At 39.5% G+C, this 15,746-nt stretch overlaps 1 long non-coding RNA gene across 1 annotated transcript; it reads right to left on the minus strand.

Annotated features, from left to right (window-relative positions):
• Positions 1 to 7,034: 7,034 nt before the first annotated feature.
• On the minus strand, positions 7,035 to 8,290 carry LOC121973354. The gene is made up of 3 exons (XR_006109536.1): positions 8,224 to 8,290; positions 7,893 to 7,997; positions 7,035 to 7,128 (listed from the first exon to the last, which is right to left on the minus strand). It is a non-coding gene; the product is annotated as an uncharacterized LOC121973354 (long non-coding RNA).
• Between the last annotated feature and the right edge of the window lie 7,456 nt (positions 8,291 to 15,746).

Here is a 15,746-nt window from a genome sequence, read left to right on the forward strand (position 1 = left end):
TTTGCTAAGTAAAAAGAACAATTTTTCAGTAAAATTTTATTAAACACAGGCATTTGCTCTTTCAAAGAATAAATCTATTTTTTTTTTTAAAAAAAAATTTTGCTTTCAATTTTTTTGATATATGGCAAAGGGGGAGAGTAGGAAATTCAAAAGTTAAAGGAAGCCCTGTATTAAAAGGGAGCTTCACCAAGTTCAAGTGTTAGCTTAAGTTGTGCTTTTATTTGAATTTATATACTTAAGCTTGCTCACTTAAAATTATTTTACTTGACTTTGAATTAGGGTTGCCATAATCAAAAAGAGGGAGATTGTTGGTGCGGGAAGCATCCGACGATCGAACCTGAGTTTTGATAATGGCAAAGGATTCAAAGTTAAGGTGTGTTGTGAACTAACGTGCTTGATTGAGTGTTTCAGAGAAGTCCTAACTGTGGTTAGGCAAGGTAAAAACCCTAGGGGTTGATAACCCTAGGTCATAGGGAGTGGTAACCCTATGTGGAAAGTCTTGGTGGGTCGAGTGCTTCAGGCAAAAGTCCTAGGGGGTGGTAACCCTAGGTAGAAAATCCTGGTGTCGCGAACCAGGTGGAAGACTGGACGGGTCGGGAAGCGGGCGTTCAGCAGAAAGTCCGGTGGCATCGAACACCGAGCAAAAGTCCAGTCGATCTGGAGGATCACACTGGCAAAAGGTAAAATCTCCTGAGTGGAGTAGGTGAGGACGCGTTCCCTGTAGAGGGAATAGTAGGCGTCGGGTCGACCTAGGGTTTCCGGTCGGAAACCCGAAGTCAGACCCGGATAGTCCGATGACTGTCAAATTTGTTTATATACTATCTTTTGTGTTCTAACTCTGTTTTACAGGAAACTAATCTTTTTGTGCAGGGTTAGGACTGACCAGGATCGGTCGACCGAACCTTGGGATCGGTCGACCGACCCCCCAAGCTACCAGATCAGATTTCCAGAAGTTGGACCGGGTTCGACCAGGGATCGGTCGACCGAACCTGGGATAGGTGTCGACTGGATCAAGCCGAGGTGTGCGGGTCAGAGGAGACTGATCGGTCGACCGAACCTTGGGATCGATCGACCGAACGCAGGGATAAAGTTTGACCAGATTGAAGCGGAGCGACAGATCGACGGATCAGATGCGGTGGAGATCATCTGATCGGTCGACCGAACATGAGGATCGGTCGACCGATCCGCTTCAGGTCAAATCTGATCCCGAGACTTGGGGATCTGGATCAGACCTTACAGAGCTATAAAAAGAGGCCTCGAGGTGCAGCTCAGGATATCGAATTTCGAACAGAAGTGTTGTGCTCTTGTGTGCTCTATACGCTTCAACAACGCTCTGCTACTACAACGAACTGAAACTCCAAAGCTCGTTTACTTTCCTGTTCGTTGGTATAACTTTCTTATTTGCACTTAACTATAATTGCTTCTAGTTTGTAATAATTCCAGATTTATAGTTGTTGCCCATCAAAAGCGATCAAGGACCGCGGGCCTTCGAGTAGGAGTCGAGATACGCTCCGAACAAAGTAAAACACCTGTGTCTTTTGTGTTTGCATTTACTTTCCGCTACGTTTCTACTCTGTGTTTAAATCGTTAAAATAGCCACGAGCGTTATTCACCCCCCCTCTAGCGCTTTCGATCCATCACTTCCAAGTCGGTGATCAGTATGGAAGCACATGAAACCTGTTGGAGATATTAGTAAGCTGGCACAACAATGGGGAGGATCATATAAGGTAACATAGAAGCTTGCTTCGAGTCCCTACTATCTCCAGGACGTGGATGGGAGGAATTTCGAATGACCTTGGAGCGCGAACCACTTGCAACCTTATAGAACTTAAACAAGTATGCCTATAACTCATTCATTTATTTCATTTAATTTTTGAATATACTGAAAGAGTTCAGGTGAATATCCCTTGATAAACACATAAATTCTCCTCGAGCAAGCATATCGACCCTCCTTTAATAGTCGATCGAGGATCTTAAGGAATGACCCGGTCGGGCTTCCTTAGGAGGAACTGGAGACTTTAAACTATCATACACAATCGATCGGGGATCTTAAGGAGTGACCCGCTCGGGCGTCTTTAGGAGGAATTGGAGACTTTAAACCATCATACACAGTCGATCGGAGATCTTAAGGAGTGACTCGCTCGGGCTTCCTTAAGAGGAACGGGAGACTTTAAACCTCCACAGTCAATCGGGGATCTTAGAGAGTGACCCGCTCGGGCTTCCTTAGGAGGAACCAAAGACTTTAAACCATCATACACAATCGATCGGGAATCTTAAGGAGTGAGCCGCTCGGGCTTCCTTAGGAGGTACCGGAGACTTTAAACCTCCACAGTCGATCGGGGATCTTAGGAAGTGACCTGGTCAGACTTCCTTAGGAGGAACCGAAGACTTTAAACCTCTACAGTCGATCAAGGATCTTAAGGAGTGACCCGCTCGGGCTTCCTTAGGAGGAATCAGAAACTTTAAATCATCATACACAGTCGATCGGGGATCTTAAGGAGTGACCCGCTCGTGCTTCCTTAGGAGGAACCGGAGACTTTAAACTTCTACAGTCGATCAAGGATCTTAAGGAGTGACCTGCTTGAGCTTCCTTAGGAGGAACCGGAGACTTTAAACCATCATACACAGTCGATCGGGGATCTTAAGGAGTGACCCGCTTGAGCTTCCTTAGGAGGAACTAGAGACTTTAAACCATCAGACACAGTCGATCGGGGATCTTAAGGAGTGACCCACTCTGACTTCCTTAGGAGGAATCGGAGACTTTAAAGCCATCATACACAGTCGATCAAGGATCTTAATGAGTGACCCGCTCGGGCTTCCTTAGGAGGAACCGGAGACTTTAAACCTCCACAGTCGATCAGGGATCTTAGGGAGTGACCCGCTCAGGCTTTTTTAGGAGGAATCAGATACTTTAAACCTCCACAGTTGATCGGGGATCTTATGGAGTAACCCGGTCGGGCTTTCGTAGGAGGAACCACTAACTTTAAACCATCATACATAGTCGATCAGGGATCTTAAGGAGTGACCCACTCAGGTTTCTTTAGGAGGAACCGGGGACTTTAAACTTTGAACAAGAATTCATCCTATCAGTTCTCTTGGGATTACATGCTTGATCGAAATATCATCGCGCTCAAGAATTCAGTTCGCTCGGGATCACACGCCCGACCGAAATATCATGATGTGTAGGAATACATCATATCAGCTCCCTTGGGATTACAACCCGACTGAAATATCATGGCGCGCAAGAATTCAACATATTAACTTGCTCTGAATTACATGCTCATTTGAAATATTATGGCACAATGGACTTCAATATATCAACTCGGTCGGGATTACAATGGCCTGATACCTTAGTAACCTAGAATGTATCTATGGTTATTCATCCCAACTTAGGATATACAGCTTAACTAGTACATGAAGAGAGCTGAATATTCGGGAATATGGAAGCATCTATATCTTATCCTTCTATTTTTTCAAGAAGCAATCAAGCAAGGAAGAATCTTGAGGTTTCATAATTAACAACAGAAGTAAGAAGCAAGTAAGTACCAAGTTTCATAAGTACCTTTTCAATTCAAAATAATGCAAAATACAAATCACTACAACAAAAATCCTCATAGACATTGGTTTTCCACCGGTGTCTATTTCATTTTCGACCGATGTCTATGAAGCCGATGTAAAAAGTTTGCCATTTTAGACATCGGGTTAAAACCGATGTAGTATCACTTAACGACACCGGTCTTCGAATCGGTTATTAACCGGTGTAGTATCACTTAACGACACCGTTTCATAAACGGTGTAAAACCGATATAATATTGTATGTTAATAACACCAGTTTTGACAGCGGTAAATGACCGATGTAATATTAGTTAATAACACCGATTTTACAGCGGTGGAAAACCGATGTAATATGGATATTTTTTAACAGCACAAATTTGATTTCCGAAACAATGAAAAACCGACAATAATAAAAAAAACACAAATATTCACAAATTACACAAATATTCTTCATTTAACAATATCCATAAAATACACAAATATTCACAAATTATATAAATAATATTCTTACAACAGTATCCATAAAATACCCAAACATTCTTTTTACATCAAAAGCTAGCTAATAGATATCAAAATCAAGATAGAACATTCTTTTAACAACACATCAAGGTAGAATTGCACTTCAAATGTAATCTAGCATGCATTCCGTCCAATCGAACCGCACTTCATCAATTTCATCTCTAGAGTAGTTGAGATTTGTAATCTGTAAAAACACATAAATAATATATTAGTAAAGATGCAATTTTGAAAGCTGGAAATGGTAAAGATGCAATTTTGAAAGCTGGTAATGCAGTTTTCTGAGTTAAAACATCCACTGTTTGTGTTTTCTGAGCTAATCTGTCAAAAAAAAATAAGAACCAAACAGTTCAACTTGCCTCTGTGGTGCTTCCTATCATTCCTCAGAAGAAACCCCAAGGGTTTTTGTGATCATCTGTGTGGACTGCGGAGCTGGAATATGGTAACCTCCCCTGGGCCAAAGGGGGCTCACTGCCACAATGTTGTTAGACAAAGACTTGATTTTGCTTCTAAAAACCAATCTGCAGATGAACATCCAAAGGAGGCATTCATGGAATCAAAATCTATCATAAAGGAGAAATATAACACAGCTACCAACTCCAGAGCTAAGATAACAGTTCAACTTGGTGAAGGATTGGAGGTTGAAGGTGAAGAATCAGAAGCAGATATTGCTTTTGATCTGAATCGTTCCAACAACCAAGTACCAGATATGCACATAAGGCTGCCAGAATATCCAACTCCTATTCATCATTCTAGAAGAGAATTATTGAAGAAAAATTGGAAGCATCTGGCTAGAATGGCTGGCAAGGCAAATAGTACAGATAAAACCCACATTGTTGAGATATCAAAACAGAATAGCATTCAGAGTCATGTAAAGTTAGATGGTGATACAACTTTAGTGCGAGGGGAAATGGAGAATGAACAAGCTAAAAGTTGTTATAATCATGTTGACAATGCCCGAAGAGGTTCCATATATCCAATTTCAGGTGATAAAGGCTCTACGCAGACACACGCCAGCAATATTCCACAATTTCCACCGGAATGTAAAAGGAGGAGAACCATGCTAATGCACAATGTGGAATTTGGTCAAATGACACGAGTCTCCAAATCATGTAGCTTTGTAGATGAACAAAATCTGGTACCGTTGGGTGATTTACAAACCTCAGATTTCATGTTGACCTTTGGTCCCATCAAATGGGTGACAAAGAAGAGATCAAAGGTGCCTATTCGAGTCCCTAAGTCGGTTCTCGCTGAGATAGTTGCAGGCTACAAAGATCTTTTGCAAAACCTTAAAAGCAGACACCAGGCATGCATCAAAGCCTTGTTCACAGATACTTGTGTGAGAATGAAAACAAGAAAACGAACAATAAGGAAACATGTTCATCACCAGCAGTGAATGTTTTCATCTCATGGATTACATGCTTGCTCTAAAATGATAAATGATGCACCGTAATTGTAGACGAGTGGTAGAATTTTGGAAATGCAATTTTGAAATGGAAGTTCTGGCTCCTTTTTATCTTTTAAATGAGTTAGCACACCAGGCTGTGTCAAAATTAAGAACCAAGATATGACTTTTGCAGCAGTAAAATTTACATTCTGTTATTGTGACAACACTAACCACACGCTAATTTCTTGACAAAGTTTTTCAAGAAAGACCAAGTTATGGGTTTGAGAAGAGTAAAAGGTAAAAAGCATTTAATGTCCGAAGCAAAATTTTCTTGGGGAAATTTTAAACAAATAAAGCTATGTCATTAGCAAGACTTAAAAGTGTAGCTATTCTGTAATGCACTAACATCTTGTAATTAAAACTAAGTTACTAATCAGAAAATTCAACAATTGAACTTGGATTCGATGCTCTAATCCAATTTGTTGTACTTCAGTGCCTCTTTGTTGTTTCATCTCAAAAGAAACAAAATCACTGAAGAAGGAAATACATTTAAAAAAAAATTCCTTAGCGGAACCAAACAATCTAATGTCAGCCCATTAACATGAAAAAAAATAAATCAAATGCAATAAAATGTTTAGACCTTTTGAACTTGACAACATATATGACTTGTTTAGGTATAAAACCCAAACCTGTCTTCCATCCATGCAACGTTGTACAAGTCAACAAGGCAAGTCATATATTTCGGTGGTGGTGGAGGATCCATCCCAGGACAGTAGGTTCCCCAGCTTCTTTCAATAGCATTGGATGCTGTTGTCACATATACATTAAGGTCTTCTGGCATTAAACCTTCAAAGATACTGTCACTCTCACATGCTTCCACATAAATAATCTGTTCAAACGAACACCAACAAAGATCAGCAATTAACTTGGTTATAATACACATTTTGTAATCAAAAGTTACCCATTAGCTACACTCACACAATTATAGAATTTACTACTACCTTGTTTCAAGGCAAGTCATGAGAATCATCTAATAAGGCACATAAACGTAAAAAATAATCAACAAGTCACAAGCAGCCACTGTAAAGTGTCCAAGTACCAAGTGTATGTTAAATATGTAAAGGGAGACAAAAAAGAAAATCATCATAATTAAAAAGAAAATCATCATAATGTATACCTATAGAAGTGGTTAATGACCACCTCTATAGAATTTTCCAATCTAGAAAACTGCCCTTTAGAAGCGGTTATAACCAGTTCTAGAGGTCTAGTTATAGGAACGGGTAAAACCATTGCTATTATTGAATTGCGAATTTAAAAAAAAAAATCCTATTTTCTATTGTACCTGTAGAATTCCAAATCAAATGATCAATTTAAATCAATTGACAATATTCATATTTCATTTCACAAACTTAATTTATTTCCATAACACATAAATATAAATTGGATTACCAAATCAACACATACAATTTGTATTTCATTTCAAAATATTCATAACATTTAACTCCACACTATAACACAAACATAATATTTTCTTCAATCTCCAAAATATATACAACCTTCAATAACAAGTTTTCTCCACCAAAAAAAACATCAAAAGGCATGTGCTCCAAACAAAAAAAGGCATGTGCTCCAAACGACAAAAGACATGTGCTCCAACCTTCAATAGCAACCTTCAATAGAACCACCAAATTATATTCTATCAACATATTTCAATATATAATGAAAAAAATTATTTAACAAAAGCTTGTATCAAATTAAAAAGGTTGAATTAAAAAGGTGCTCCTCCCCACCTACAACACCAGCCCACAACTTCCACAGATGCGATAATCTTGTTTGATAATGCATTAATGGCACATCAGTTTAGTCCCCCCATTGCAAGTTGATGCTTTATAAAAAAACACCTCACATTTTTCTTCATTGTATAGACAAATAAAACACTAAACAAAGGTTCCGGCTATCGAAAATGCATCAGAAAATAATGCATTGCACTATATGTTAGCCTATACATGGAACAATTGTTGCACATCTTTAGCAAAGTACTTCCAGATACCATTATGTAGCTATTTGTGATGGTCATACCTTCATGGATTTGAAACAATAACCAAATAGAGCAGTTTCAGCTCTGATGACATTAAAAGATATTTCGTTTATGGCATCTTTGTCATTTTCAACTTCAAACAAGTAATAAAGAGCAAACATTATATATGTGTACTACACGCTATTAGCCAGATGTAATATATGCACTTTCATACAATGAACTTGCCTACATGAAAGAAAAAACATGGCAACAAAACAATGGCTGGATTATATGAAGTTCAAAGAAACATAGCAACTTAAAGAGTGCTGAAACTAGATGCAACAGGCAATTGGCTGTATGGTTTTTTTAACTTTGAAAGAAAAGAATGGAAAATCACATATCAAAGAAAGCACATACATTTTTGCTTCATCCAAGCTTCGACAAAATCTTGCCTGCTTGCACTTTAGATGCAAAGAGGAAAGGAGGCCATTGAGAAACGGAATAGCCTGTTTCAACTTGATCCTATAAAACAATTATTAAAAATAACCTTTAATAGTCTACAATTCAAAATAACAAATCCATAATCGCATATTGGTTTCTGAAAGAAGCACAATTTTGATGTAAGGCTCCTCTTTTATTCTAAGATCCGAAATCTTCAGTATCCAATCCAAAGTTTTTTAAAAAAAGTAGAGAAAATGGCTTTGATGAGATAATGTAAAATACAACAGCTCTTAAATAAGAACTCAACCTTGCAAAATCATGAGTCCCAAAAAACTGTACAAGGATAGATTCATTTGTCCGGGAGGGCTTCAAAGCGTTCTTAGGACCAAAATTTGATTCACTAACAACAACTACTGGCCACATAGCATGCCCTATCAATGAGAATGTATATAAATAAGAAGATTCTTTAGAAGACTATGCAAGTACCAAACATCTGCAGCCCATCTAACAAAGACAAATACAAAATTATGATATTCATGATAGTAGTCCCAACTGTTGGCATTTCAATCTAGCAATCAAATGTGAAGCAATGTAAAGTTTTTACAAAGCCACTAGCTACAAAGCATGTAACGCAACAAAGTAAAGTATTAAATAATAAATTTACATTGCTATCATATTAAATCTTCAAATAATGTCGAGAACTTTTATCAAATTTAATCCCAACATCTACAATACTAACATTTTAAATAATTATGAAGATAATCATAAAGAAAATCTTTTCAAAGTTCAATCAATTTACTGCATATAAAAATACCTAATTTGTAATCAGCAAGAAACATATAAGATAACTACACCATAAATTTACACATGCCTGTAAGTTTTGCCCAAACAAGTTCACCTGGTTCAAGACCTTGACAATCATGAAAGTTAAGTGCTAAAGCAAGCAATTCATTGTAATTTAGGCCTTTCTTCTCTTAGTTGGGGACACCACATTTCAAACATAAATCCTTCATTTCTACACAAGATAAATGAAACTTTATCTTTTCATTTGAGAGAATCAAATGCTCGACATCATCATCCACATATTTAGCCTGCACTAAGTTGAGTTTGTTTGAGTTAAAAGATAAGGCATAATGTGTATTGAGTAACGATTTAGGGATACGTAGGAAAATACATATTAACTGTTAACATATCAGCAACTAATCATGATAAAAAGAACATCAGAAGAACGAAAGAACATAAGCAAATGAGCTTTCAAATTTCCATAAGCGAACTAGAACATATCACAGGCTCCTTATTTCATTTAACGGAATACCACGAAAGAACTAAACAAGAGAAACGATGTATAGCAAGCAAAAGGTGAAGCTTCCAGACTGATGGTCTTTGGGAGGTGTTAGGAGATTAATGAATGATTGACCAGACAAAATTCAATACATACTCTATGCTGCTTGGTGTCTGAATTGTACTCCGTGATGGAACCCTTGTACCAATCACCATCTATAGGCCAAAGAACCTGAAAAGGCTCAGTTAAAAGCTGATATCCACAGAAAATCATTTAGTCGGATACACAGACAGTCATGGGAATTACTTGCCTTGAATTCCAACCCAATCAATGCATGCGGGTCTACGCCTTCAATTTCCAACCTACAAGAATAGAGGAAGCACCTAAGTACATACTGCTGCTAAAAAATCCAAGAGAAAAACAATTCAACTTCTCCCATGAAACACAATTCAGTATTAAATAATCGGCATAGTGGTGAAGAAGAACTCACTCTACCCAATTTTTCACTTTGCTCCACCCAGAAGAATCCTTCTAAGGACCATGAACGTTCTTTCTCGCCTCAGAAAAATTGACCCTCTTACGGCCTTCATTTGATCGCAATCGCAACCTGGACATACTACTCAAAGAACCGGAACTAGATCCCAACCTAAGCAATTCGTACTTCATACAGTCCTCGCCTTAACAATCCTCACATCCCCGAGCGACTCAGCCGCGACGTCGAGCCTCCCCTTATCATCACCCTCACCCGACTGTTCCAAACCCGATTCGATCCAGGGCCGCTTAGCCCTCCGCTGGTAGACCAGTAACGGCTTTGCGGCGTCACCATTGAACATTCCCATAGGCCCGACATCCGAGGGCTTATCCTTCCAACCCGCCTCCTCGCCCTCGCCCGTCGATTCGCCGGTCATCCTGGCCTTCACCTTCTTGGACGCGACGGAGGAGGATCCGCTAGGGCTGACGCAGGGAACGGAGGAGGAGTACACTCGGCCGAGCGGCAGCTAGCGCATGGGGTGCTCGACCTCCTCCTCATGGAAGAACTCCTCCGCTACGAGCACCATCGGCGACGGGGCGAAGCAGAGCCGAAGGGTTTTGGACCGCCTAGAGTTTCCACAGGACAAAGAGAGGGAAAGCGGAGGTTTTTTAATTTTCTCCTTCAGTCTACCAAAATCGCCCGTTTCCCGCCCTGACTGAAACTCCAATGCACAAAGGTGTTGTTGCAAAGAGGGAGATGAGGTTGAGAGAGATGGTCGGAGGTTTAGGTTTAGGTTTAGGCAGAGAGATGGTCGGGCGGGATATAGGTTTAGGTTTGGAGGGAACTTCATAGTGTTGCAAATTTTGGCAAGTGGGAAAATTAAAATATTTTATTTTGGTTTATTAACACCAGATTTTAAAAACCGCTGTTAAAATCGATGTCTATTAACGAAAAAAAGGCGCTCATAGACATCACCTAAAAAACCGATGTCTATGAGCAAAAATCTGCGCTCATAGACACCGGTTTTTGGAAAAACCGGTGTAAAATACTCAAAGACATCGATTTTTGCTTAAAACCGTTGTTGTTCCACCGATGTCTATGAGGGTTTTTGTTGTAGTGAATACTCAATTACTAGTTCATTACATGCTCTTTATTACATCCTCATTTGAAGCTACTAATAAGGTCCTTAGGTAGCTCCTTATTAAGTCTACGACGGTTTATAAAATGGGGAGGAGGCTCCTGAGATAAATAACCTCCCTCCCTTAGTTGCTAAATAACACCGTCTGTAGAATGGTTTAGGGTCCCTATGATGGATTGGACATATTTATCCTTAAACCCTGGAGAATCTAAGTAAGATAAGTGCTTATTCTCCCAACGCTCTTTTTCACCTTCCTTATAACTTTGTAGCTCAACCTATAGACTAGACACCTTGTCTTTGAAAGAGGTACTTTCTTTCTTAACCTGTTCTAGATCCTTTGAAAGAGAAGCTATCTCAGCATCTTGGGCCCTCATTTGTTCCTGTCCTTGTAACAATGCAAAGTCCTTTGAGGCAGAGTCTTGTGCATGTTTAGAAGAAAAGACATTGTGAAGTTTTCCCACCTTTTCTAGGATAGTAGCTTTATGGGAAACATCCGAGTGCTTTTTCTTTTAAAGCAGTTTCCATCCGAAGTCAAGAATTTAATCCATTCATTTGTATCTCCAAGGTCTTTTTCTCATCTTTTGTGGTCTTCAATAATTGGCAGTGATGTTGCAAATATTTTTCTAGAATAGACACCTGTTGAGCTTGGGAATGTATACACTCTGTAACGACCCGCCTTCTACTGACTAGGCTGTAAGGCCGATCGTTACGTAATGCTGTGCTAAATTACTATTGCGGAAATCTGGATTGATTAAAATTTTACTAAACTGATCTCTGTAAAATTCGAACTTAATATTCTAGGTGTACCTAGGGGTTGCACACATGCTAGGGAGGATAATCTATGCTTCTCGGATGTCCTGCTAGCTGTAATCAGGCATTTCAATCGATCCATGAATCGATTGGGCTGTCGGATCGATCCAGTGATCGATCCAGCTTGATACTGGCACAGAGAGGGACCCTGGATCGGTCGGCTGACCGATCCACAAGATATGCCGCTTCTGTGTGTTTCTGTGTGTGGCTGGATCCTACAACTTAGTGAGCTCATTACTAGGAGGAGGAGGAGCGGTTCTCAACTCTCTTATTTGGTTCTTCAAAGTATTATTCTCTCTTTCTAAAGCCATAGCTAGCTGACCCATATGTAGACTCGAAGTAAAAAACTGAACAAACTAATAACTCAATCATAGGGGATGATCACAAATTAATAAAATATGAATAAAATACTTACAGCAATAGAATGACAATTGTGATGGTCAGTGCGATCAGAAATACTTGTCCCCTTTATGGATTCTTGGCTTTGTAGCTAGGAATCAGCTAGGAGACCTTGTAATTGAAGGAGGCCATAAGTAGCAGAGACAGAGGCCTGTCCCAATTGGGAGGGCAATCCTTAAGCTTGCTTAAATAGAGAGGAAGGGAGAGTAGACGTTGAAGGCCCTGTAGAGGAGGAAGGTAGAGGAGTGGAACTAGGGAAAACAACTATTGATGGAGAGAGAGTTGAAGTAGATAAGACAAAAGTCGTGGGGTTCGGATTTGATCCAGTGAGAGCACTTAAAGGAGAAGAGACAGAGGATCTCTTGTAGGGTGTCCTCTTGGCTCTTGATATAGATGAAAAAGAAGCAAAAATCGGAGGAAGAAGCGGAAGAGACGTAGGCACATCAGGAACTATTTCAGGAGTAGAGATAACCGGAAGAATAGCATGAGACATAGGAATGAGTAGACCCGGCCTCATCATGTTAAGAACTAAAGTAGAACGGATATGCATATAAGGCATTGGTTCCTTACATTTCTCATGAGAAATCTCGCATGGAACAATGGGGACCTGCTCAAAAGTAGCAAAAGTATCCCGAAGGGGAGTGCCCCTAGTGATTTTCGATCTCTTACTCTTGATGACAAACGAGCCTTCTTCCTCTGAAGAAGCAGAAATCCCTTCAATTGGTTCATCTGGAGGAAGTAGGGCAAGAGTCGAAAGAGTATGATTGGAGCGATGAGCTTGTAATAATTCCTCCCCTAACTTATTCAATGATAATTTGGTTAGTGCTGCGTTTTTATACATAAGAGCTGGGAGAAGGGCATCGGCTTAGACAAATGAAAACCATATATCAGTAAGAAAATGATTAGAAAATAACAAATAAGCACACTTAAAAGGTATCCAACTTACCAAATGAAACCTCTAGTTCAGTGTCAACTGGACTTAGTCCAAAGGGAAAGAAGAGACCCTATGTAATTAACGTCGGTAGGTAGAATTTAGCACCCTTTAGTTTTGATAAGGAAGAGTGAATAATAGGGTCTGCAAGAATATCTTTTGGATTGGGCGGAGGAGGAAGATTGAATATCCAAGCTATGGGGTATGGAGGAGGAGAAGGAAGCCGTAGATAGAAAAAGTTATATCGCCATTCTTCTTGTGTGGGAATTCTATTAAATAAAATGGCATTATTAAGTCCGCCTAGGCTTTGCCCGATCGGGTGTTCAAAGAGAACCTAATGTTCGTTCAGCCTTCACCCGGCTAAACGCCTATCAAGAACTATATAGATAAGGTTAAATATCTTTGAGTACATCCGGGCTTTGCTCAGTCAGGTGTTCACAGTGAACCTTATGTTTGTTAAGCCTTTACCTGACTGAACGCATATCAAGAACTATATAAACAAGGTTAAATATCTCTAAGCCCATCTGGACTTTACCCGACCGGGTGTTCATAGAGAACCTTATGTTCATTCAGCCTTTACTCGACTAAACGCGTATCAAGAACTATATAGATAAGGTTAAATATCTCTGAGTCTGTCCGGGCTTTGTCCAGTCGGGTGTTCACAGAGAATCTTATGTTCATTCAACCTTTACCTGCTCAAACGTGTATCGAGAGCTATATATATAAGGTTAAGTATCTTTGGGTTCGTCTAGGCCTTTCCCAGCTAGGTGTTCACAGAGAACCTTATGTTTAATTGGCCTTTTGCCCCGCCGATCATTTGTTAAGAGTTTTATAGGGTTAATTACCTTTAGGCCAGCTCAGGTTTTGCTCGATCGAGCGCCTATAGAAATCCTTACGTTCAATTAACCTTCGCAAAACTGATCGCATGTTAAGAGCTTTATATAAGGCTTAAATACATAGAGCCTAAACGACCTTTCGTCTTGTCAAATTCTTCTAAGTCCAACCAACAATTAACTGACCCAATGCCCTATTTCTTATTTTCATCATAAGGCCTTAGAGTTCTTATATCTTACTAGACTTGCAACTGGTCGACCCTATACAAGCGTTCTGCTTTGGAACTATGCAAACGAGATTTAAGAATTTCGAGGCCAAGCGATCAACAGAACCAGATAACTAATACCACTCTATCTCCACTTTGGTCGTCACCTCATCTTGATTTGACCTTCACGTCATCTCCTAAACCCACTCGCCATAACCCGTATCACTAGTCTCCCCTTTAAGTCTAGTCGAAGGAGATGCAGGTGACTGACTAGACCTAAGTCTTATTTTCTTCTACTCACCCTCTTACTAAGGTCATTCCAACATTCGTGCTTAGATTCATGTTTTTTTACACTTAGTGACTTTTCTGAAAATCATTTATTGATAACTGACTATTTTATAAGGAAGAAGTATTACAGACAGGTAGAAAAAATATTTGGGACACAAAAAGGCATCACTCATCACGTCTCTCATAAATGACCATTTATGGGTAAATGCCACGTGGCATCACCACTCATTTTCTGCAATCTTTTCTGACATTCTCTGCTTCATGAACCGTAATGGCGTGCTTTGCCTAATGAATCAACAACACCTTTTTCCATGTAAATCAACTCTCCTTCTCCTTCTTTTTGTTTTAATCAAATGACTGCCCTTGAATTGTACTAGATAAAAACCCTAGACAACCATAATCCTTAACACTTTTCCTTTCATCTTCCCCAATCTCCCCCTTCAGCGATTTCCTTTCTTTGCAACCCTCTACATTTCCTTGCTTTTTCACCTCTCTTTACTACTTCTTTTCAAGATTCTAGTAAGTAATCCATCTCATTCTTATTCTTGCAATTTCTCATGACTGAAGAATCGTTTTCCCCCTGGTACACTCATACTCACTCGTATTTTAACAACTCCGATAGAGCTGCCCTTCGCCTTCGGTACGAAATCCCTAAAGATTATCATATTGTCATTCCTGAGCCCAACACTTATCCTCATCGCCCTCCTCCTAATCATATTACCTTATTTAAGGACCAACTAATGGTTTGTCTTTGTTTTCCTATTCCTCCCTTCATATCGAAGGTCAGCCAATACTTCGGCATTCTCCTGCAATAGTTCGCCCCTAATATTTTTCGTTATATGTGTGGGTTATACATGTTGTTTCATCTTTTTGACATTCTCTTTACCCCAAGTAACCTTTTTTCTATTTTCTTATCCTAAGAAATCAAAACCTGGGGTATTTCTTTTTCAATCTCATCCAAAGATGGTCTTCTTTGAAAAAATATCTTCCTCCAAGAAAGGTTGAAAATCTCACTTTTTCTTCATGAGACTGCCCAAGCCTGCCCCTTGGTCCACCAAATGGAAACCTCTTTTCCCCTACTTCCTGATCTGAATAGGCTCAAATAGGATCCTACTTTTCTTACTAATTCTAATAAATTGATTGGTCATCATTTTTTCATTCATAAATACTTGTGTGAAGATCTCCTACATTTGTTTGGCTTAAGCCCCATTCAAAAAAGGATGCCTAGTTCCTTAAGTAAGTTATGACCCCTTAGCCATTATCTTATTACTAACTAAAGCATTTTTTATTTTGTATAGTGGATGCTATTTTTGAGACCCTAATCGACAAGATGATTGTTCTCTTGCTAAAGAGAAAGAACTTTTAGCCGAGCAGGGCTTGCCATAAGTGTTCCATTTGGCGAAGCTTCTGGCAGTCAAGTAGCCCCCCTCTAGCATAGCAGCTACTTATGGGGAACCACCTTCTGATTTAC

The sequence above is a fragment of the Zingiber officinale genome, chromosome 4A (genome assembly GCF_018446385.1).
Source record: "Zingiber officinale cultivar Zhangliang chromosome 4A, Zo_v1.1, whole genome shotgun sequence".
In the NCBI taxonomy this organism is placed as follows: domain Eukaryota; kingdom Viridiplantae; phylum Streptophyta; class Magnoliopsida; order Zingiberales; family Zingiberaceae; genus Zingiber; species Zingiber officinale.